This window comes from Xiphophorus couchianus, chromosome 14, assembly GCF_001444195.1.
Source record: "Xiphophorus couchianus chromosome 14, X_couchianus-1.0, whole genome shotgun sequence".
NCBI lineage: Eukaryota > Metazoa > Chordata > Actinopteri > Cyprinodontiformes > Poeciliidae > Xiphophorus > Xiphophorus couchianus.
The window spans coordinates 5,397,802-5,421,368 of NC_040241.1; the positions used below are offsets into that span (position 1 = coordinate 5,397,802).

General features: G+C 39.9%; 1 protein-coding gene across 1 annotated transcript in view; it reads right to left on the bottom strand.

Moving 5' to 3' along the window:
* Nucleotides 1–23,015, bottom strand: part of pea15 (proliferation and apoptosis adaptor protein 15) — a 37,631-nt gene extending 14,616 nt beyond the window's left edge. Inside the window, exon 1 of the mRNA XM_028038074.1 lies at nt 22,644–23,015. The gene's annotated coding sequence lies outside the window, so the exon portion shown is untranslated. The remainder of the gene's footprint in view (nt 1–22,643) is intronic.
* Nucleotides 23,016–23,567: the final 552 nt, after the last annotated feature.

The window sequence follows — 23,567 nt, forward strand, 5'->3', positions numbered from 1 at the left end:
ATTAGAATAGTTTTTTTAACCATTAGTCGTATTTTTATGTCTCTCTCGGCGACAAAGCCGCGCTACAGATCAGAACACCTGATAAAACGCCACCGCTTCTGCTTTCCCTCTCATCCAAATACTTGTGCTGGCTTTTTTTTTTGTTTTTTTGTTCGCCACATCCTCTCTGTGTGCGTCTTCCTCAAATGTCCTGATTGTTTTTGCACACATTCCTTGCACTTCAGCAGAGGATTAACTCGCCGCAAACCGTCGCCGTTTACGCCAGCGGCCCCGGACGGCGAAAAGAGAGGGATGAGAGGAAGAGCCAAAGCGGAGATATTGAACGCTGGATTACATCACGAGAGGGTGAGGAGTGGGGAGGGGGTGGAGAAAAAAAAAAAAAAGAAAAAGTGCTTAAAGAGGGCCTCGTGTCCAATGAGGCAGCAAGGGCTGCCAGCACTTATCAGTTCAAAAGCCCAGAGCGAGAGCGCAGGAGAAAGACAAGGAGAAAAACAGAGGGAAGGAGGAAGCGCTAAGCGCTAATCTGACGAGAAGCAGCGAAGCACCGGAGAATATAGGCCACTGGCCCATTTTCCGCTGAAGAGAAAAGAAGATTTGCCATGTATATAAATAGAGCATTTGATTCAGACTTTTTTTGGTTTGTATTTTTTTTAAATTTTTGTTATTATATTATCCACCAACTTGAAAATGTTTCACTCGTCTCCTTTATTGGGCCGAACGCCGTCGTCTCGGAGCCTCATCTCACCAATCGGTAAAAGAAAAGTCACGACGCAAACGTCTGTTTTGCTCCTTTGTTGAAGGAAAACTTTGAAGTTTGCAGTTTGAGGCATAAATAGAACGACGGAGCGAAAGGAGCGAAGAGGGCTTGAAAGACAAGAAACCAAACGAGCATTAAAACCTTGCGAACAGCAGGAGACAAACGAGACAAAACCATGAAACTCTTACATGTAACTCAGAAAAGTAGGATTTCTGGGTCAAGACCAAGCAATGCGATAGCTCCATTACAAGGAGGCCTTTCACAATTATATGACATTATGTATAAATAATAGCAATTATGTGAGCTGTATGCAGTGTTTTGTACAAATATGGATTCTCAAGTAAAAATACATTGGCGTGTATTAGCTATCTATCCGGCTATATAGATATACACTAAAACATTTCTTTCTTGTTTTGATTTGGATGAACAGACTCCAACAGAAACACCCTCTAGATATAGTAATAGATTTTCAGAGCTCAATGCTCAGAATATTAAACGTTTCTGCCACCCTTCTCTTTTGGGAGAAAAAGATTAGACAATCAGTGAAGGCTTTGGTGAAATGTGCATTTGGATTCCACATTAGATATTTAGTTGTGGGTACAAGATAGTCGGTAATGGCCAAGAGTTATTAAGTCATAGCCACAATATTAAGTCAACTTTTATAATAATTGTCAAACCATTTGTCCTCTTACGTCAAACTTTCTTTCATATTGGTATTTACAAGTTAGCATTCACCAGATATTTAGCTAGCCTTAATAATCTTAGCAACAGTGTATTTTACTGACATACACAGCTGTCCATGAATTTAATTCACTTAAAAATATGATTTTTTTTGGTCTTGATATTATATTGATCAATATCTTCAAAAAATGTCCCATAATATTGGCTTCAACAAGAGAAATGTGTAGCGATGAAAACAAAATCATTCCAACATTTTATGTGTAATCACAAACTACCATAAAACAAAGTTGAAATTACAATCCCGTTCTTTGTTTCATGTGGGAACCATCAGGAGTAAATCGACAACCCAACTGATTTTATTCTGAAGGCTATGACTACCAGACTAGGTTTAACGTCGATGGGTCACACAATGAAGCGAACAATTTAACAACATGTTTTCTGATCGGCCATGTTGGTCAGTTACAGCCTCACACAACCCCAAATTCAGCCACAATGAAACTTGATCAGTAGCTGAATGTGATGCTGATTAAATATTACTGAAGGGGGCTTGAGGACAAAGTTCAGCAGTGCTCGGAAATCGTCAAAAATGAGGCTCTTTTAATACAATTTTGGTCTTAAATTATGAGGTATACAGCAACATAGCTTGAAGATTTTCATGCTTCCTGCCACATTTATATCTCGATTTGCTGCAAACTTGACGGCCTGAATATTTTCTTTCATTTAAACTTAAACCAAACCAAATATATCACTGAACGGTTATTGGTATTTATTCCATAAACCAATCCTTCAATCCTGCAGCTGCCACCATGGAATCAGATTTTTGTTTTGTTTCCTAATCTATCAGCCGATTTACTGCTGCGTCTGCACAAACGCAGACAAGAACACACACGGCAGTATACTGAGAATCTAAACCTGACATCCCTTTAATGCTCGGCAATCTCTTTTATATACTGACTCGCAGCTGCATGTGTAAATTTATGTGTTTACATGCACGTTTTCGTATTTTAACGCCCTCCTATTTTCCCCGGAGCTGAAGAAAAACGGCATTGCCGAGGAGTTTGTGTAGGCAGGGCCAACAATCAATCCTTCCAAGCGGCACACAAACACAACAGGCAGTCACACACCAACACTGTGAACACTGTGTGGATGTGTCCTGCATACAGATGTTCCTTATTTTTTTTATTCTTTTTTTGTTTGGGGGGGAGGGGTTGGTCAACAGCTTTGGAAAAGCAAGAGGTTAAGGGTCAATGAAAAAAGAAAAGCTACCAGAATAATCAAAGTTTTATGTCCAGTTTCCGGGACTTGTCCTGATTCTGCCCAAACTGCAATTTATTAGCATAATTCGTCAACCAATATGCGACGCAAACAGCAGGTTTGTTGCAACTTTGAGTCAAAAACTACCAGTGACAAACATGGCAGGTTGAGACATCCGAGTGTTTTACGTGAGGAAGAAAACAACATATTCAGTGAGAACTTCCACAGAGGCCGAGCCGAGGCTAAACAAGCTGAGGTTCCTTTTTTTTTTTTTATTTCCTGACGTTACCATGGACACACTTCCTGGCCTCAGGTTTAAGGCTGCGAGAAAAACGGCCATGTGAGTGGGATAGAATGAGTGAAACAAAAGATGCAGGGTTAAGCTCAGTACGACCAAAGTATTCGAAATTTAATACTTGAGATATTTAAAGTCAAATTTCACGAAGGTTTTAAAACTGCTGAATAATCCATCACACCGTCCTAACAGATTAAAGGTCTTATAATGACATGCCAGAAGAAACGCCTGATTTTTTTTATTGTTGTTGTGTTGAGCATAAAGTATAATTATACCTCCCATACTTGTTGCAGCGCCCTACAGGTCAGCTGGCTGAAAGAAGACTATTACACTTTTCTTTTACTTTCAAAAAAAAAAAAAAAAGACAAATTCAGCTTTTTGTATATGTAGAAAAAAATAACAGGGAACCATAGAGTGGAAAGTAAAAAAAGCAATGAATTCTCTTGGAAATCTTTCAGTGTGTTAAAATATAATCCCCCCTACTGATTGGCCAAATTAAAGTCTGGATCTTTCTATGAGACACCGGATGTTATCAATTAAACTCCATCTCACGGTTTTCATTCTCATTACATTACATAACTAATTACACAGACTAATTACAAACACAAAGACTGTAATCAGCCCAGAAACCTAATCCACTTGTGCTATTAAGGTTCTGTTAATCTAATGCAAAGGTTAAAAAAAAAAAAAAAAAAAAACTTGAGCAGATGAAGTTCTAACAGAACAAAATGAAAACAGTTCTGTATTTCAGAAAATGTGAAAACAAATTAAATCAAAATATGCTTGATTTATATCACTTGACTGACAGTAACTGTATTTAATCCTATTTTCAAAGTTGCTGATATTTATTGATGCTCTTGTGGACAAACTGTGGAGAAAATAGTACAAATAATTTCCGATAAAACTGTCGGTTTTGTTTGTCATTAAAAACATCAAATTAAAATTTGTCGACACAACGATAATACAAAATTCTCATGATATATTTTTCACGATAAATGGTAATCGAAGCGACAAATTGCGATGCAACTGTAGATAACTGAAACTATCACAATTAGTTGAAATTCTGCATTTTTTAATGTTTCTCTCATATTTTATCAAAGGTATAAGTTCGGTTGCCTTCTTCTGATTGCCTGTAGGCTGAGTGAATGTGAACAGCTGCTGTGTGTGAGGGCCAAAAGCTGAAAAGGCAGAAAGTGGAGAGCGCTATGCCTGTCACAGAGGCTGCATTCTCATTAATCTAAACCCTTAAAAAAAATAAAATAAAATAAAACCGCTGTTGGAATTACAAAACCCCAGATGGCCTGGACGACTAAAGCCAGGGGCAGAAAGTGGGAGTCCAGATGTGGCGTATAGATGCTGGAAGAAAAACTCAACTCATAAACGGAAGAGAAGCCATTTAATCTTTATGATTTCAGGAGCCAAATCCCGAACTCCTCACACGTCTGACACAGTTCTTCCCCTATTCAAAGTTTATTTAGAACAATCCTCATGACTTGGTGACCCGTCTGTAGCACTGGTCAGCCTAAAGCAGGTTAGCAACTGTCAGGTCTAATTCCCTAATCCACCCTAATCCTGTTTTCAGGCGGCTAAGATCTCGCTCAGTTACCAACCTCATAACGCAGCGCAGTCAATCAGGACCATTTTACGCTTCAAAGTAGTTCCACGTCCACCAAGTGATCCGATTTTACACAAATTCAAAAAAAATAAGAACAGTCAGAGTTGGAGGGGCTGTTTTAGCGAAATGCAGCTGTAGGCACGTTGAACGTTATTATTTACACCCAGACGTTTTGCGTAAAACGCTGAAGATGGGCTAGAAAACATGCTAAGCCCTGGTGGTTGGGGCGCTCGGCAGTCATTCATCCAGCTGCCCGTCGTGGTTTTGACTTAAAAAATGTTTAGAATTGACAGAAAATTGAAAATATCACTTGATAATTATGTGTTATTGGAAGAATGGAAGATTCATATCTGAAAGCCCAACTAAAAAGTCTTAAATAATGCAAACATAAAAAAAAAAGTTAGAGAAGGAGAAGCCAGATGCTGGGGGGGGAGAAAAAAATCATGGAAATGAATTTGTGTCGTCAATGCTTCATTAGTGTTTGAGCTTTATGGAGGATAAAAATATCTCTGCGCCTCTGGGAGGAGAGAGTTTGAGGAGGGGAGGGGCATGGTGTGTGGGGACAAAATTAGAACTTTTCTTTTTTGAAGCTGAAAATTTCTGATTTCTTGATGAGCACTGAGGCGAAAGCACACAGATTGCATCAAATTAGGTAAAATAAAAAAAAAAAACCCATAGAAAAACACGGAAAAAAGGTTAGAATTGAGTCTTCTTAAAAGTTAGGTCAAAAATATCTTCTCCTCAACTCTTCTTTACCTCAGCTTTAATCACAAAGTGACTGCAGGCTTTTTCAGCAGGCATGCAGCTGTGATTAGCACGTGGCGGTGAGCGGGAACGCCACAAAGAAAATGGGAACCCATTGTTGAACGCACATTCTCACCTCTGCGCCTTTCGGAGTCCAATCAAGAGTAATATGCCACAAATGGCAGCCCGCTGAGCGCCTGTTAGACCTAAATAAATAACCACACCAGACAGCATTTATGTCAAAATGCAAACATTTTGCTGTGGGCAGCGGGGAAATTATACTGCAGAAAATGAGGGGGGCTTCGAATACTGAAGCATTCGTGGTTAAAACAGTTGGTTCAAAGTGTTGAACTCTTTGGACCCCTGATACCAAAAGGCCGAGCAGAATCCAGATTCCCGAATCCCTCACAGTTGAACGCCTATGTAACGAATACAGTAGCGGAGAAGTTGGTTACCAAGATTTAAGAGAGAATGATTAGAATGTCTCTAAAATTGAAAGTCATGACCAATTGATGTGTAAAAATGCCATAAAATGTGTACAGTTTTGAATTACAAAAAGGGAATGTTTAGGTGTTTGGATTTAGATGATTTTCACTCTACGCTGGGCCACAGTTACCACTAAATACATCTTGTATTAAACTGTCAGTGATGTATGCTACAATTGTAATATATGCATAAGTTAATTGCTGCTGTGCTTTTTCGGTTTTATTTTTCGCCCTTTCTGCAGGTGTAGAGGCAGACTTCACGGGTGTTGACTGGTGTCCTGTCAATGCTCCTTTCTCTTTTTTACTTTTCAAATATATATCAAGAGGAGACTCATTGCAAAGGCTGTAATGCAATTTCACTTCTTCACAAAATGTAGACAAAAATGGAGTGGCGTGATATTTTAGCAGTTGTAGGATTTCCTAAAGACCACAAGCCATTTCTCCAGCTAGCGCTAAACTCCCGTGTTTGTTTTGTGTGTATTTACCCAGAATGCCGTCCTCTATCATCCACGTTCTGCTTTTGGAGCGGTCTCTGGTCCACTTGGCATTCAAACTGCGCCAGAGTTCACTTCAACCAAACCAGAACGTAGGTCTGCAGGCAGACCTGAGTTAGCTTTTTTTGGTAGCTAGCCTACAATTATTTTATCCAATAAAGGGTTAGGGTTGAAAAGACTTAATTTTGATTTGCCGTTTCATACGGTGACACTTTATTTTATTAATGTTATTTTGTGCAATACGCTACCAGTCATTTTTTCCCCTATTTATTCTCTTTAAATATGTAATTAAGAAATGCCATGTTCTAATCTTTGACATTTTCTCTGCATATCAGAACTATCAGACAAACAGAAACTTTTAAATATATTCAGATTAAGTTGTTTTGTTTTTGAGCTCACTGATTTTTATTTATTTTTTTACCATGATTACTCCTAGCTCAAATATAGCAGATTCTTTCAGGCAAGTCTTACTTTTACATTTAATCAGCAGGGGGGGAAAAAACAACGGCAGAATAATCCATTTAATAAAAACAAATGGCAGTGTTTAATATATCAAGAGGAATATGTGTTTTAGTTGCCAAGTTTTGTCGCTTCAAGTTTATTAAGATGTATTTTGCTTTTGCTTTGAAGCTGCAAAAAAAAACATAACTCTGACACGAATAAATAGCTACTGAGAATTGTGCCGCTTAATGTGTTTCTCTTAGCCAGAAAGAGAGCCAAAAAACAGGTAGTCAGGTAGTCATGCAGTAAATCTAATTAAGAGCTGCAAAATGTTGGGACACAGCGAGCCTGCGGTGAAACGCTGTCGGACGCCTTGGCAGGACGCCCAGAAATCAGAAAAATCAAGCTGAATTCTGAAGGTCATCTGATGACAGTTGGGCTAGGTGTGTGTGTGTGGGCGTGTGTGTGCATCGGTGTGACAACAGGCGTGTTAGAAAGTTGGGAAGGAAAAAAAAAAAAAAAAAACGATCAGTACCGAGGTGTATTAGAGGATCGTCTCACTGGTACAGAGCTGTGACTTGGGTTTGAGACGCGTCTACGGAACTCTCCTAACGAGGAGATGAGCTCCACGATGAGAGAGCATGTCATTCTAACACTGGTTCATTTCCTCAAGGGGTCAAAGTTCACAGCATGGATTCATCCGCCGAAGAGGAAACGGTTGAAGACGAGCTAAATCATGTCCAGGAAGCTGAGCAGGAGCTGCCTTTTTCACTTCAGAACCTAATTATGGAGTTGAAGGCTTCGCTGGGTTTAATATGAGGGTTCATGAAAGTGAAGTAGTGTAGTTTTACAAACCGAGTATCAGAAAATAAGACAGAAGTGCATGCATGTACAGAAACATGTATGCATGTTTTTAATTCTGATGAATTAATATTAAAAAATTCTTATTTCAATGACATACCGGCTGCTTCTGTTTGATGAACTGTTGGTCTTTCAGAAAATAAAAAAAATCTCTAATATAATTCATGTCGTTAACAATTTGCCCAATTTGAATATTAAAGAGCCAAATAAGATGAAGGGACATTAGCTTGAAAATGACAACCATATCTCGGTTTTTAAAATATGTTCAAGAGAGTGAACAACTGTCATTTCCTTGTAGGGATTGGATGAGGAAAAAAATTGTTAAATGTGTTCAGGTGAGATCATCCTACACGAAAGACGAGGATAAAAGGAAAAAAACATGTTGCACCATTTTCTCTTTCCACATCCTTTCCCTTTCCAACGCCTCTTCTCAACAACCCAATTCATTTTCGGCACTTGCCTTCCTCCGCCTCAAACTTCTATAACACCTTCTCTCGTCCTTCCTTCTCATTCAATCCGTCATTTTTTAGTTTTTATTTTCCCCTACATAGTGATACTCACGTGATCTCGCCAATCTATGTTTAGAGAAGACTGATTTTCGAACTAGGAGCTCTGGTGTCTGTTTGAAACAAACAAATCTTGCTGGAAAAAAAAAAATTAATTGAAATGACTAATTTTTACGTTTTAGAGTTGAAAAAATACAACAAAAAAGTTACTTTTTGCGTGAGGTTGGCCACAAAAGCGCGAATGCCCAGTTCCCAGCTCTGTCCGTTTAAATTGACTCCTGTCTGAGCTATGTGGTTGTAACAGCTCAAAGGTTTTCAGCTGGAACCTTTGAAATAAAAGCCGAACAAGATCGCTGCCTCTTGTAACGAATGTGTTGACCTTTTCAGCAGCAGGAAACAATCAAAGTATGGCTGACCGAAGAGACCGAAGCCTTCTCTGTAAGTAACATGGCTTCTTGTGCTCTGTTAAAAAAAAAAACAACAGCAGCACCTCTGTACTCTGTACTTCCTCTTCTTCCCTCAGCAATATGCAAAGACAAAGAAATGAATGCTGAGCCAAGCCAAACACACACACAGAGTGAAAATCACTTTTATAGACATGCAAAACAATGCTTTATTACACCCACTTTTGCTGTTTGCAGAGTGTGCTCACTCTATACTTTGAGAAAAAAATAATTTAATTCACAAATCGATGAGCTCTGTTCCTTCGTCTGATTTTGTTCATGGAAAGGTGCTGTGGCAGAATCGAGATTGTTTATCCCAACCGACACTTCGTTCTCCTCATAACCAAACCGCCTCCTCCCCCTCTCGCTCCCACGTCTGTGTTTTCATTGTCAGGCTCACATCTGTACCTGCACAAGCCCACGTTGTCGCTGCCTCCGCGCCAACATCGACGTGTGAACATTTCGCCTTCGATAGAACGCTGCTGGCAGGTAGTATTGACAAACCTGAGGCATATGTGTCGCGTTAGCACGGGTGTTAGCCTGCTATCCCAGGGTTCGTTCCGGCCGCAAATCGGCGCCTTTAAGGCAGCTGCTGTTTCGGTTGCCAGAACCGAGATGGAAACGGACCCAAACATGTTCACTGTGCCTCATAAGAAATTTCAAACGACATATAATCTGCTTGAGTTTTAGCCGCAGTTGCTTCCTCTTTAGCAGAAAAATAAAGATGAAGTCCCTTGTTACTGCAACTAACAGGACACTGCCACAAAACAAACCTTTTTATACAAGCATATTATCTGAGTAGATAACTACAAGTTCCACTACTTTTTAAAACAAAATGACAAATTCAATACCAAATTTTAGCTGCAAGTAGCCAGTTAGCTAGCTAAAGGTAATAAATGATCCTAAAGCCATAAAGTATTTCTATGCCAAAGGAAGACATAATGACAGAGAAAAACGCCCGCATTACAATGATTTTGAAACTGTAGCAAAAAATGAAGCTCAATCATCATGTTGGCCAGACTGCCACAAGATTTTTTTTTAAATGTTTTGAAATTCCACCACATCTGTACCTCAACTCTTCCACAGCATTGATACTAATATACATGAACTATTCAGAACATAAACACATCAAAACTGTGCTTTACATACATGACAAGGGCTGATGTTCCGGTAAATACGCATCATTTCGTCTTGTTGAGAGCCACATAACATCTTTTTCTCCCCAATATACTAGCATACATGGCAAAATAGGATATGACAGCAGCTTAATGGTAAATCACATACTCTCTGACGTGACTGGTCCTGTTTTTGTTGCTGCATTCATGTATGGTTAGTTTTCAGAAGTGTTTATTCTGAATTTGGCACTTTGTATTGACGCTTTAAACGAGACATTACGCTCTTCAGAAAGCGGTGCACTCCGCCATGTTTGACGTCAAAACAACAAGACGCAGCACGCCAACTCCTGTAAAGCAGTTGGTCACCTAGAATTGCTCTTATTTAGCTAATTTTACTGACATAGACATAGATGCTGTGCTGTTGGTTGCATAAATGGACAACGACGCTAAGCAAACTTGTCACTTTATTGTAAATTTTGATGAGGAGAGTCTACTAGGCCCGAAAAAGCAGGTAGGTCATCCGCCGTCCAACGCCGTCCGTGGCGGCTCAACGTTTTATTTTATTTTGTAGCTTTTTAAAAAAAATAAACAAATAAAATACAATAGCAAAATTGTTAACAGAAAAATAAGTTATGCCAGTTTGTTAAATTAAACAGCACTAACAAGAAGACACACACACACATCCATGCACTAACACAGCAAACCTTGGTCCGGATGCCCACGCTCTCCACTGTGATAATGGAGCTGTATCCCACTGTAAAGCAGAGTTTACTGAGGCTGGATCAACTCCAGATGGAGGCAGCGAGGAAGAGGAACAGGATGCCATAACCTCGCTTTACATAGAGGGCAGAGGCCACAGCTGTAGACACACACACACACGCACATACACAATTCACACACACACACGTAGGGAAATAGGCCACGCATCCATGCCTGTAACATTCTACATGACAGATTGCAGAGATGCACAGATAACACACCCACACATAACTTAAGCCGTACACAAATATCAGCACTACTGTTCGATGCGCAGTAACACATCATGAAAACAGCAGAAATGAACTCGTTGAACACAGATTTGCATCCCCTACGGAAAGCTGAAAAAGAGTGCCGTCTGCAGCTGTGCAGCTCTGCTGCGAGACAAGAAGGAGTTAGTAGAGGAGGTGGAGGAGTTGGAAGCAGCACAGAACTGGGAGGAGGAAAAGCTGCCTTTGTTGTACTTTCCATCTCTGCAAGAAGAGAGGCGAAGGGAGCCAAGATTTTCTTTCCCAACGTCTTTAGTGTTTGGACTGTATCTGCTGGTTAACTCTTTTGCAAACACAGGGTACAACCATTGATATTTTACCAAGAGCTTTGAGCCGCGCCTTTAAAAACAGGGGAAAAAAGTTGTTTTGGAGAATGAAACTCACACGATATAACGATACCCTACCCTTCCATAAAACCACCACAGAATAACTGAAAACAAAAACGTGTAACATGACCTAACCGCTTTGATTTAAAACAGACAATTCCTACTTTTCCAAAAATGTTTATCATGTCATCTATACTGTATATTTAGTCATTATGATAAACATTTAAGCAAAACATTACAAAACGCACCAACTACATATACAAGCAAATAATAGTTGGAAAAATAGTCCCGCTATCTGCTAGTACAGTAGAACTATACGTTTAGTGTTTAACGAACTGTAGTTTTTAAACTAGCTTAATAAGAGTCACAACCAAGAAATCAATTACTAACATGAAATTAAAACGAGCGCAATAACTTTCATTTGGACAAGTCATGAAAGAGACGCTGTCTTTTAATATAGTTGAAAAAAAGCAGCATTTTGAAAAATCTTGCAAACATATGACACCCAAGACAAAGTAGTTACTTTGCACTACCTGCCACGTTTGAATATTTTCCTTGCCTAAACTGAATGATTATAATTTTGTTACAGAGATGTCATAATTAATTTTAATAGTTGTTGTTTCGGTTGTTTGTTTTATTTTGGACATGTAAAATGTTTTTCAGTTCCAGTGTTGAATGAAACTGATTCATTTCTAAAATACTTTCGAAATTAAAGTTTTTTTTTTAATCTTTCGGTGAATATTCTTGCTTTCTTGCTCTCATATTCTCAAGAAACAGGGTCATTTGGACCCCACAAGCTTTTTGCCTTGTGTGTGGTCCAGTGGAGTCACTTTGACGCCACATGCATTTTTACAATTGTTTTTGAAAATGTGTGGTTTCGGGAACTGATGGTCTGACGGGACAACCTCCTCATCTCCCCACCGTTCGACAGTAACATCTACCGCGCTCCTCCTGAGCATGGTGGGAGGGTTAATAAGCCTTTACTATTACTATTATATTAGTTGAAAATGGTCTCAAAATAAAAAATGTATCGCAATAATTTCCTGGACAATTTATCATCCAACAAAATTTTGCATCGTTACAGGTCTAGTGAAAGCAGGCCGTGACTGCCCGTCTTTGTCCTGAGTTCAAATCCCTGTTGCAAAACACAATCTCCACATTGTGTCTTCATTTGTTTTATTATTTGTTTCTATTGAGCCAGCCCCAAAATGAAGACCTTTAACACTGTAAACAGTTATTAATTGCACAATAATAACCACTTATTTGTCAGTGACTAACAAAATCTAAAGGACGTGGGCCGTTACTACCTTCACACCCGAAGTTTTCATCTACGGTTACCAGCCCAAGGCACATCTGCTGCTCTGAGCCACTGAAAGAGGAGGGACGGGAACAAGGAAGAGAGGAAGAGGCGGCGACAAAAACAGGACGGCGAGGAAGAAGAGAAGGATGTGGGGCGGAGGGGTGCTAGTATGAGTCATCACTGGTTGCTGAATGGGGAGAGGGAAAGGCGTGCGCAGACACACTTGCAGCGGAGTGGAGTCAAACGATCAGGGACTGTACGGGGAAGCGGCCCAACACGCACACACATTCAAAGACCCCCTAAGAGTCCATTAGAGATTAAACAGCTTGTTCAGTCTGTGTTAGACTCCAGGCAAGACTTAAAAACCTGCCCTCCTTTATTACACTCTAGCTCTCTTGCCGCCGTCACTGAGTCCTCCCTGTTGCTCCATTACCGGATTGAGCGCACCAGCACCGGGGGAGGAAGGTAGGTACTGTTCACAGGAAATGAAACTCCGTCCACCATCCCGCATCAGGTAGCAGCCGCACTTCATATGCACATCACAGCCTCTCTTTATGGATTTCTGTAACAACCCAACTTCAGATGAATTCCCTGCGAGACAGTCCAGGCTGCTATGCTTGATGTTGCCGTGGTAATAACTCAGTTAAACGACTGCTTCTGTTGGCAGAACAACATTTCTGGCCTAATGTGCGGGCGACTTGTTGATTGACAAGGATGTGATGAAGATCTAGATTCTGACCCTGAGCAAGAGACAAATGAACCAACAAAGTCCATCGCTCTGGGGATAAACACCCAGAGCAAAACCTTAAGGCATTTTGCCGTTCTTTTCACTTTATCGTCCCCACTGTATCATGGTAACGCTGGAAAGCACCAGCAGCAATAATTTGACACATTTCTAATTAGTTTCTTAGTAACCAAACCTGCCTTAGCAACCAGCAAAGCTCTATGCTCTGTCTCCCAGCAGTAATTACCAGCATGGGTAAAAAGCAACTTTCATCACCACAATTGCACAAATTCAATTACTGCTCATGTAATACAAGCCTTGAACTCCTATTTGTTTTAGCTACACGGCTCCCTGATGTCAGCCCAGGAGCTACGGAACAAGGGGAACAGTGGAAGTATTGACCATTTTCTTCTCATTCTGGATGAGCGCTGGTTTTTTCTCCTAACATGGACAGCCTCTCAATATTTATTTTGTCTAAACCTCTGTGGTAAAGTGTGCAGCATAAAGCAGTGACGCATGGCTGTGATGACTGGAAGGTTTAGCAGTAATGGTGTGCACACAATAAAGTCTTAAATATTTTACTGCTGGAAGCACACTTAAACTGTTGAACAAATCTGAGAAATGCCTCTTTTGTATGGAAACTGAGTGACGCTTTCCATTTAGCATGGTTAGCAAAGATTTATTTGTAAGTTATTAGTCAAAGAATAGAATCAGTGCAGCAGGAGTACCTGTTGCACTGATTCAGATTTCCACTGATTTTCGCAACCAGGGCTTCTAATGTGTCATTTTTTATGAGTTTATAGGTCTGCATAAACATCAAAAACAAACATTAATTTCATTTTCATATTTAAACATGTAACAATTGAATAGTTTCTGTCCTATCTCAGGTGAGTTTACATGTTATCTCCGTGGATGTGTGACATACCGGATTCCGTGGTTTGCACCCAAAGCCCAAAAACCAATAATTAGTCACTGAGTGCGTCTACATTCATATGTCTAGATGAAAACTAGACTAAGTCTGATTTAGAGACATGTTTTCTACGAACAGAGAGGCTCTGTGCACTTACTGAATGATTTTCTTTTGATGCTTTCCGAGAATCTCACATAACCCATTGACGCCCAGATGCTCTAAAAGACGGGTTCAGACTGCATGTAAGAAAACAACAAGAGCAGATGTGGTTAGGGTTGCTGCTTGATGCCCACCTTGCATTTGAATTCTCAGAAATCTTGGCGCGAGGCGTTACATAAAAGCTTCCAGGCGGGTCTTTGTGTGACGGTACAATGCATTAGTGCAAGTCGCCGTACCTCGACTGCTATGTGGGTACTCGGGTCCCCTGAGGGTTATATAAACAACGTCAAACAAGTTTGACGCCTGAATTTGTAATGAAGCGAGGAGACGTTGCGAGCATGTGTGTATATGCGTGTTTAGATGCTGGTGTGTTTCATTGCATGTCTTGTTTCCAACCCATACCAGAAATGAACTCACACATACGGACTTTTAACACGTTATTTCAGAAAGCAAATGTTCCCCGTCGACATGGATGGTCGCTCCTAGCTGAGACAGCTGCGTGGAGCAGAAAACAAATGCTGTTAGTGAAACCATGCAAACATTTGGTGCAGATCACGTCCAATTCAGAGCACCAGAAATAAGCGGCCACAGCTCTGAATCACCTCACCAACACAAAGAGTCCCATCAGTGCATGCATTGCTCATCAAGTCCAACTGTTCCAAAGCCATGCTTTCCACCCACACCCCAACCTTCACTCACAATCACACACACACTGGCACACACAAATACAGATTCAAAGATTCAACATCATCATCCAACGAGCAGATGAAGCAGCGCAAAGACACAGCCCCCCCACCTCTATGGGCACTGCGAGATTCTCCACTGTGCCGCATGCTGGCTCGTCATCTGTTACGATGACAAAGACTGGCCAAAAAGTTGTCTAAAACACACACACACACGTTTGTGCACATATTTAGTGAGGCTGTTGTAGTTTATTGTGGTATTAATAATGTTGGTTAAAGTATTGAAACATCAATGGTTAAGGAACCATTAGCATAAATTGCTGATGAACTGCAAAAAAATGTCAAGTTTGTAAAGCGTTGTTAAGAATTAGAGTGGGCGCTCTACAAAGGGCAGATGATGGATCATGGAATAAATATTATGACCAGAGATAAGATTATTAGAGAAGTGGCTAACACGACGCAATGAGGCAGCTAAAAACATCTGTAAGTGCACCTGCATGTTTTAGCAAGTCAAATTTAAGACTCTGTAAGATAGGGATGGAGGGTAACCTGCTGTTAACAATCAGGCATAGCAAACACTGTGAAATTTCTGGGGTCTGCTTGCTGCTCTTGGCAGTAGCTTTGTGCTTCTCACACTGTATGTGGCTCTCTGTATGCTCTCTTTAACCTCCATAGTGTCCAAAGTTTTTTGCACAGAATGAACTTGGCCTCATATGGGTTGGCAACAGAAGTGAGCAAGTGGTGAAAATGAGCATCATCCAGCTAAATGGCAATAAATTTCCACTTACCGATGATAAATGTAAACAAAAACTTGCTATATAGGTAGCTAGCAAGGGTTATGTTAGCAGCTCGTCCTGCAAGAAAAAAAACACGATGTGTATGTGGTTAACAGACATAAGGCCAACCTACATTTGTTTATGAATTTAAGACATTTTAAGGCCTTAATTTTAGATACATTAATACATTGCAATAGCTTCCTTACTTTACTCATCGCATAAAGTCATTGTAGGTCAACAGAAATAACGGTGAGATGTTATTGTTTTAAATCTAAATCGAAGTTTGTCAAGTATGTATGCAACCTTATAGACCAAAACCTGAATAATTACCTAACTTTAAGCTGCTTTAAACTCTAGTTTAACATCTTGCACATTGAAAATGAATGTTATACCAGTCTAAATGCCATGGAAGTAAGCAATTTCTCTGGAAAATCAAGTCCTGTCACATTTTTCAAGCATATGTGATTTTAGATGGGCTACCATTCTGAATAGTGTGCGGTTTTTGGGATCAATGGTGTGGAAGTGTTCTGCAAAACAATAGTTTTGTCATAATGTGAGTTTACCCGTTAATATGTGTAAAAGAAAATTAATCATATTTAACCTCTTGAACCCTTTGCTCTCTTTGAGAGACATATTTGAAATTAACTTAATACATCTTAGGAAGTACAAAGTGTATTTGAAATGTGGTATCTAATGTTACTGTGTCATGTTACTAAGGGAGAATAAATTAAAATAGCACCCAGCAGAAAACGGAAAAAAGAAAATCATTTTCATCTGGGAATGAATTAGTGTTTTAACTTCATTCAAATATTTATAATTATTAACAAAATCGATGGTAACGTAGTTTTAAGCATGTCATGATTAGCACAGCATGAGGTTAGTAATGCTAAACCTCATGTTAGCAATGTTAGCTTTTTAGCCAATGTCATTTGTGCTAATAGATACCATATAATTACAGCAAAATCTGTTATCACTCATGTTCTTCTGCACCTGCGCTTGTCACAGTTCTGTTTCAATGACTTCATCTCGCCACTGGAACGTAAAGTAAAGGCACCTCCTGTCAGCGCAAGACATGATAGAAAAGGTATGCAGTGGAAGTCATTGTGTTTTGCTTCCAGCCTGTTAAAAATAGAAGACAAGGCTCCCTGGTGACTGTTTTCCTGTTGATATTAATACCTCAACGTAGCTAAGTGAATGGAGAGCAACATGCAGGTCAGTGAGGGGGAAAAAAAAAAAAGTCAGTAGCAGATGTGAAATCCATTATATAACCAGCACTAAGAGGGATGCCGGCACTTTTGTTGAACTGGGGCTGACAGCTGAACAAAACCAACTTTTTAAAAACATTATTATTGTTATTTGCATTTAGTTTGCAGCATTGCTGATTTTGGAGCTTTTGGTGCATGCTGTCAGACATTAACGTGCAGAATGTATTTGAGGGTGTGTGTGTGTGTGTGTGAAAGACAGACAAGCGGCTAACACCTTGAGCTGACCCCTGATAATATCCTGTAGCATCTAAAAGAGACACACACACACATGCACGCCTGCAAGCACAATGCAAGCATGCATTTGTGTCCTTTCCCTCCTGCCTCAGTTGAATCAGGTCTTATCAAATCCAATCAGGCCCACCGAGGCGTTTCATTCAGAGGCAAGCTGCAGAGCAGATTATGCCCACCGGGGGGAAAGATGAGTGTCCTAAATCAAATTGTGCAATCGTTGTGTGTGTGTGTGTGTGTGTGAAAGTACAGTGAATTTTCAATGCTGTTTGTGTTGTTCAGCCGGCCTGCGTGTTTGGGTCATTTTATCCACTATTTTGGCCACTGTGAAATACAGACAGATTGGATTTATGGAATGATTCCACAGCTGGGCTCATGCAGTCATCGCTGCACATTTGCTCCTCACGCAGTACATGAAAAAACAATCACCAAAAAATAAATAAATAAATATACAGTATATATAAACAATGCAGAACTTTTCCAAACCTAGTCAACAAACCGGAGCTCTGCAACAGCAAAAGAAACAAAAACATGCAGACGACGAGAGATCATGAGCAGTTGCCAGAGGAATTAAATCTGCACAAGCATCAGAGGGAGAGGCTTAACCTCTGTGGCGGTTTACAATAAATCACTGCACATGTTTCAGATACACACTGAATCAAGGTGAATCTTTATTTTTAGCTCACATAAATGATAAATTTAGACTCTTGTTGTTCATTGCAAGTGGGAAAACATCAAATATGGCAGGTACTCAAAAACTGCAACCAAGCTGTGATGTAACAGGGAGGTGGGGACGGGGATCACTTCCTGTTTGGCCACAAGGAGAATGTCCACTCCTCTGTATATGCTTAAACACAACAAATAAGAGTTGGCTATAAACATTTTTACTTCAGTGGGGGCGTGAGCCTGGCTCTTAGTGCTGGTTCTCACTCTTGTCCACACAGACTCTGTCCTGCAGGCGGTATCACTTCCAGTGACCCAAATGACTGGGACATCAGACCCATGGAGCTCAGCTCTACCACGAGCAGAAGTCACCGCTCTCTTTATCTGCACAGTGCCTTGCAAAGGTATTCATACCCCTTGTTGTACTGAAAACACAAACTTAAGTGTGTTTTGATGTTGTTTTATGACTAATACAAAGAACATATTTGTGATCCCCATTTTGTGTAGCAAAAAATCTTAAGATAGTTTAATTCCTTTACTAAAACTAATGTACCTTTACCACTGTGAATTGTACATCCTTTATCCCAATATATGCACACTATTCAGCACTATTCTGCAATAAATGCATACAGCATCACTTTGTAGGAACACAATATATTGGCTATAATAATATTTGCCAATATATTTTGATTATGATATGGTGAAACATATTTTGTCATCTCTGCATGCTATACAGCAAAGAGAAACATAGTTCAGAGCAGATCAAGGAAACAGATTCCAGGTAGGAATGTAACACCCCACAAAGACGGTGACTCTGTAATTCATATCTTCCTGGGAGACCAGGCTGCACATCAGTGGACCTGTTAGATGATCCATGATATCCAAGAACATCCTTTAAGATCGCAAAGATCTCTGTGGGTCTTCATTAATGATGTGACCGTAATTACCTTGTGTTCTGTGATGACATCCTTTGTTGTTGAATCCGGCGGAGGCTAGGTTTCACTGAATATCGCATGGCAGATCCCATGGTGATGTGAAGGCTTTTCCAAATATCAGGTTCTCCTGACACTCAAATTGTAAATTGGAGACTGGAGACATTTTTAGATTCAATCTAAGCAACCTAAAAACTGGAGAATAGAGTACAGAAGGTCCACACTCCATAGATGAACCGACGTATCCAAATATCTAGACAAAAGGCCACAAGATGGACATATTTTTGCAATTATCATGAAGGCGTTGATGGTGCATATTTACAACTGCATGTCCACTTTGATTAACGCGCAAGTGAATCCTTTGCTGCCATTGCCTCATCAATATCTTTCTCTTTTTCGTCACTAATGCACAGAGATGTGTTTAGAAGTTATTTATTCCTACGTCCAACTTTCATGAGTGGAATTGACTTGACACCCACCTGTCAAATCAATCCAGTGGGTTTGCCAGCAACTGACCAATCAGTGGTCGTAATTTGTCCCTAAGTAAATGTCCCTTTCCTGGAGGAATTGAACCTCTGACAAAGTGTTGACAGTTATCATTACCAATGTGCTGAGCTCAAAGTGACTGGGTGGAAAACAAGCGCAAGATATTGTTAAACTTTGTCAATCTCATAACCCAGAGCATGTAGAGCACGGAAAACAGTTTATTACATTTCCAAAACTCAAATAGGGTCTAGACAAAAGTAAAAGACATATAAATGCCTAGATATAGATAGATTATACAAATCAATTGTACAACTACAACATGTTTATGTGAAGGTTTTAGTCATCATTGCCTCATATGTTTAAATCAAAGATCAACGTGTTTCGCAAAGTATTTAAATCAATATGGATATAATTGTTATTGAATCGAACTGTGGCCTAAAAATCTGCAACTGAATTGTGAGGTTCTTAGCAACACCCAACCCTAATCTTTACTGACAGTCTTTAGTCTGCAGGATGGACTAGCATGGTGTTCAAGGTATGACTGATCATATTCAGTCACTGTTTTCTTTCAATTCTTAAGTACATTTTTCTTAACAGAGCTTCAATAAAGTCAGTTGACTTTGACGACGCCTCCTTTTTGAGCAGATCCCGATGCGTTATGCTTTGACATGATGATAGGATCTCGTTGTAGTTATACACAGGTAACCTATTTTATTTCAGTTCTAAGAATACAAGTTATTATTTGGTGTTGGTAATGCACTGAACTCCGAGAGGAAATGGTACATTTTCTTTTTAAATTTAAAGCACAGGCTTTTTTTTGTTGCTTTTTTTACTAACCCACCTTTCAATTCCTCATTTCCTGTGGTTGCCGAAGTGACCCTAATTATCTTTGGTGAGTCAGCTTTGGTAAAAAAAAAAAAAAAAAATGCAGTAACTAAATGGGTTTCAGCTTACTGTGAGCGACGTCTTCCTTTAATGGTATAAATAATACGAGGAAGGATGCCAACAACGTTTGTTTTATTTCCTTGTCTTGTGGTTATGGTGAAGTTTTCTTAAGTCTAAATGTGTGTCGACAAGCAGCTTGCAGACCAGGCACTTGAAGTCCAAGTCACAAAAAAAACAGAAAGAAAAAAAATGACTGACGCATTTCCTCTTTTGTTTTGACTGTTTCGAGCTCCACCAGTTTAACACTGATCTTCCCGAAATCTGTGTTTGACTCTGAGCCTGCAAACAGTCAACCACAAACATTCCCCCGGCGGCCGCAGCCGCTTGGCGGTGGTGGGAGGGAAGAGAAGAGGATGCGGGGGGAGAGACATCCGAAACCACACACACACCCCCACCCCCACATACACACACACACACACACACACACACACAGAGGAAGTGAACCCGAGAGAGGAAGCACATTTTTGCTGTGCTGCCCAGATTTTTTTTCTCCCCCCTCTGTTTAAGCAGACGGATCGATGAATATCACAGAGAGGAGACAAGCTCCCAAAAAGCTGCGTCAAGGCTCACACACACAAAACGGCAAACACATTTCTGAAAGGATCGAGACTTGGTCCGTTGGATCTATAACCCAGCTTCATCCTGATGAACTTCTGATGCAAAGTTTAAAAAGCTTGTTGAGACCCTTTCATAATCACCCCTAAAAAAAAAACTCCCAACACATTCAAATGGTTTTGAGGTAGGACGCACGCAAAAATATATCAGCGGTGCTCGTTTTTGTGGTAATTAATGTCTTTTTTTTTTCTTTAGAAAATCGAAGGTTCTGTTTTTGTAGAAGGGAAACCCTAAGGTCACGCAACTGAAAATTGCAGCTGGTCACATGTACGAGGCAGAGCTTAAACATGACGAAAATTTAAGATCTATTGGACCGCTAAGTACATTTGGTGTGGTTGAGGTGAGGCACTGGAAGCTAGTAACTTTGCGCCGACTATCAAGCACGGTGGTTGCACCAACATGCTGTGGGCTTGTTTCAATCCCATTGAATCCAAAGTGGACAGAATAGCGAAGGAGGAAGACTTGCCTCCGAATTGTTCACCTCCACTGCAATCAACAGCCGGGTAAGGCTGCAACTAACAATTATTTTAGTATTCAATTAATCTATCAACAATTCATTGGTTAATCGGATAAAAAAAATTGGCACATTCTGCAAATTTTTCTTTAAAGTACGAAAGCCTTTTCTACGCAGTACTAGACATAAATTAAATGATAGAAATAAGCAAATAAGTCAATTCTTTTTTTAAGTATATATATATATATATGTTTGTTTGTTTGGTTATAGTTACTCAGAATACCCTTAGAAAGATAGAAGCTCTGTTAAAATAGCTTACTGCTGGTTGGGTACCTGCGCAAGTAGCCGGACTAAAAACCTGTTACAGTCTAAAGAGCAAAAACAGATATCATTTATATAATTTCATAGTTGTAACAGTCGAAACTCACAATTACACTTACATTACACTATATAAAAATTCAACAATTAACATGCTGAATTGTTTTAGCAGCAGAAGGAATAATTGTTGCTTTTTTTGTTTTGTATAAAGGCAATTACAAAACAAAAGTTATACATTTTGGTTTAAACGGTGAGATATTGTAAAACTACCACATTTTTACTGCATGTTAGCTCACTATCCTACAGACGCACGTGAAAATATATGTGGATGTAATACAGGCTCATAAAGTGTAGCTTCAGCTGGGGAGAATAATTCCCATCATTCCCTATTGGTTGTGCTCTCCCATCCATTCATAAAAAAAAAAGAAAAAAATCCATCTCCTTCCACTCAAACTCAAATTGCCAGCCACCAGAGGCTTATTATTACAGTCGCAATACTTTAGAAGCGACTGGAGATACCATAAACAAATTAAACACCAACTTATAAGGGTTATGTAATATTGTAACCTGTTGTGGTTCAGCTGTAGAACATGAATGCTGTGGCTGGGTAGAGTCAGAATAACAGCACCATGAGGACGCTGGGAAATGAAAGGACACTGGATACATGTGAACTAGCAGCCTCAACGATTCCAATGCAATTACTTTAACTAATGATGGACTGAAAGCCCCCAAGGGAATGTGGGGGGAAAACCCAATTTGCCACGCAATTGTAAAGATCAACTGTATACTGGGGAAAAGAAATGTCCTCAATCTAAATTCTATGACACATGTCTTATATTTGGCAAAAACACACTGAAAACTACATTTTCCAGAATGAATGTGAAGTACTCTTCCCCATCGACATCATGCAATGGTATGCACGCGGAGAGTCGAACCGTGTCCATGAATGAAGGAGCCGGTTCGACTCCCAGCTCAGACAAATGAATGAAGGAGCCGGTTCGACTCCCAGCTCAGACAAATGAATGAAGGAGCCGGTTCGACTCCCAGCTCAGACAAATGAATGAAGGACGCTCCAGGGAGCTGCGTTTTAAAGTAACAACCCCGAAGCGGGAATAAAAGCGTAAAGAACGGAGATGTACTCACCCCGGGCGCAGCAAAATGAGTCGGCTACAGACAAGGCAGAGATGACGGGGAGCAGCGGGACGAAAATCTTTCCTCGGAATGTGTCGGTGTCGGCCTCAGAGAGCACAGACGTGGTGCTGGGGGAAGGTGGGGGGAATTAAGCCCACCTCGTCTGATTCAGTTTTACGGCTTCGAGTGATGGGTCAATGTTCTTGTTTTTTTTTTGGTTTTTTTTAGTCAGAGGGAGCCGCTGCCGTGAAGGGGACACGGGTCAGGTCAGCTGTCAGTCTGAGCTGGTGGGTGATAACGGAGGAATGTTGGGTTCGGATTTGGTCGTGATCTCTCGGAGAATCTGCGCGCGCTGGAGTCTGGTACTGTGTGACCGGCTGCTGAAACGTGGAAACGCCTTTTCCTCTCTCTCTCTCTCTCTCTCTCTTTCGGTCACGGCTAAACACGCTGTCTAGATTCATTCGGAGATTGTCTATCGTGAGAGACGGTTCACTCTGAGGGATAAAGTGTCATTTTTCACTTTGTCGATGGAAAAAATATCTATTAGACGCGAAAATAAGAAAAGACTAATAATAATAATTACAACTACTATTATTAGTATTATTTTAATGTTACTATAACAATGTTACAGTAACATTAACATTTATTGTGGTTTTTGACTTTTTATAATCATAAAAATTAAACATGAAAAATGTGATAAATCTATGTAATATAAGGTTTTTTACTTCTTTAATTGATTTGGGGGAGAAATAATTTGATTCAATTATATTCTGAATGCAGCTGTAACACTGTAAAATATTGACTTTATGAACAAATATGGAGTTTAAAATTGTGCCAACTTAGCTTTGATGTTTGCCCTTTCACTGTTTTGACAATGAAATTACTTGGTTAAGTTAAATTGTGGATTAGAGTAAATTATGATTCTAATGTTGTAAA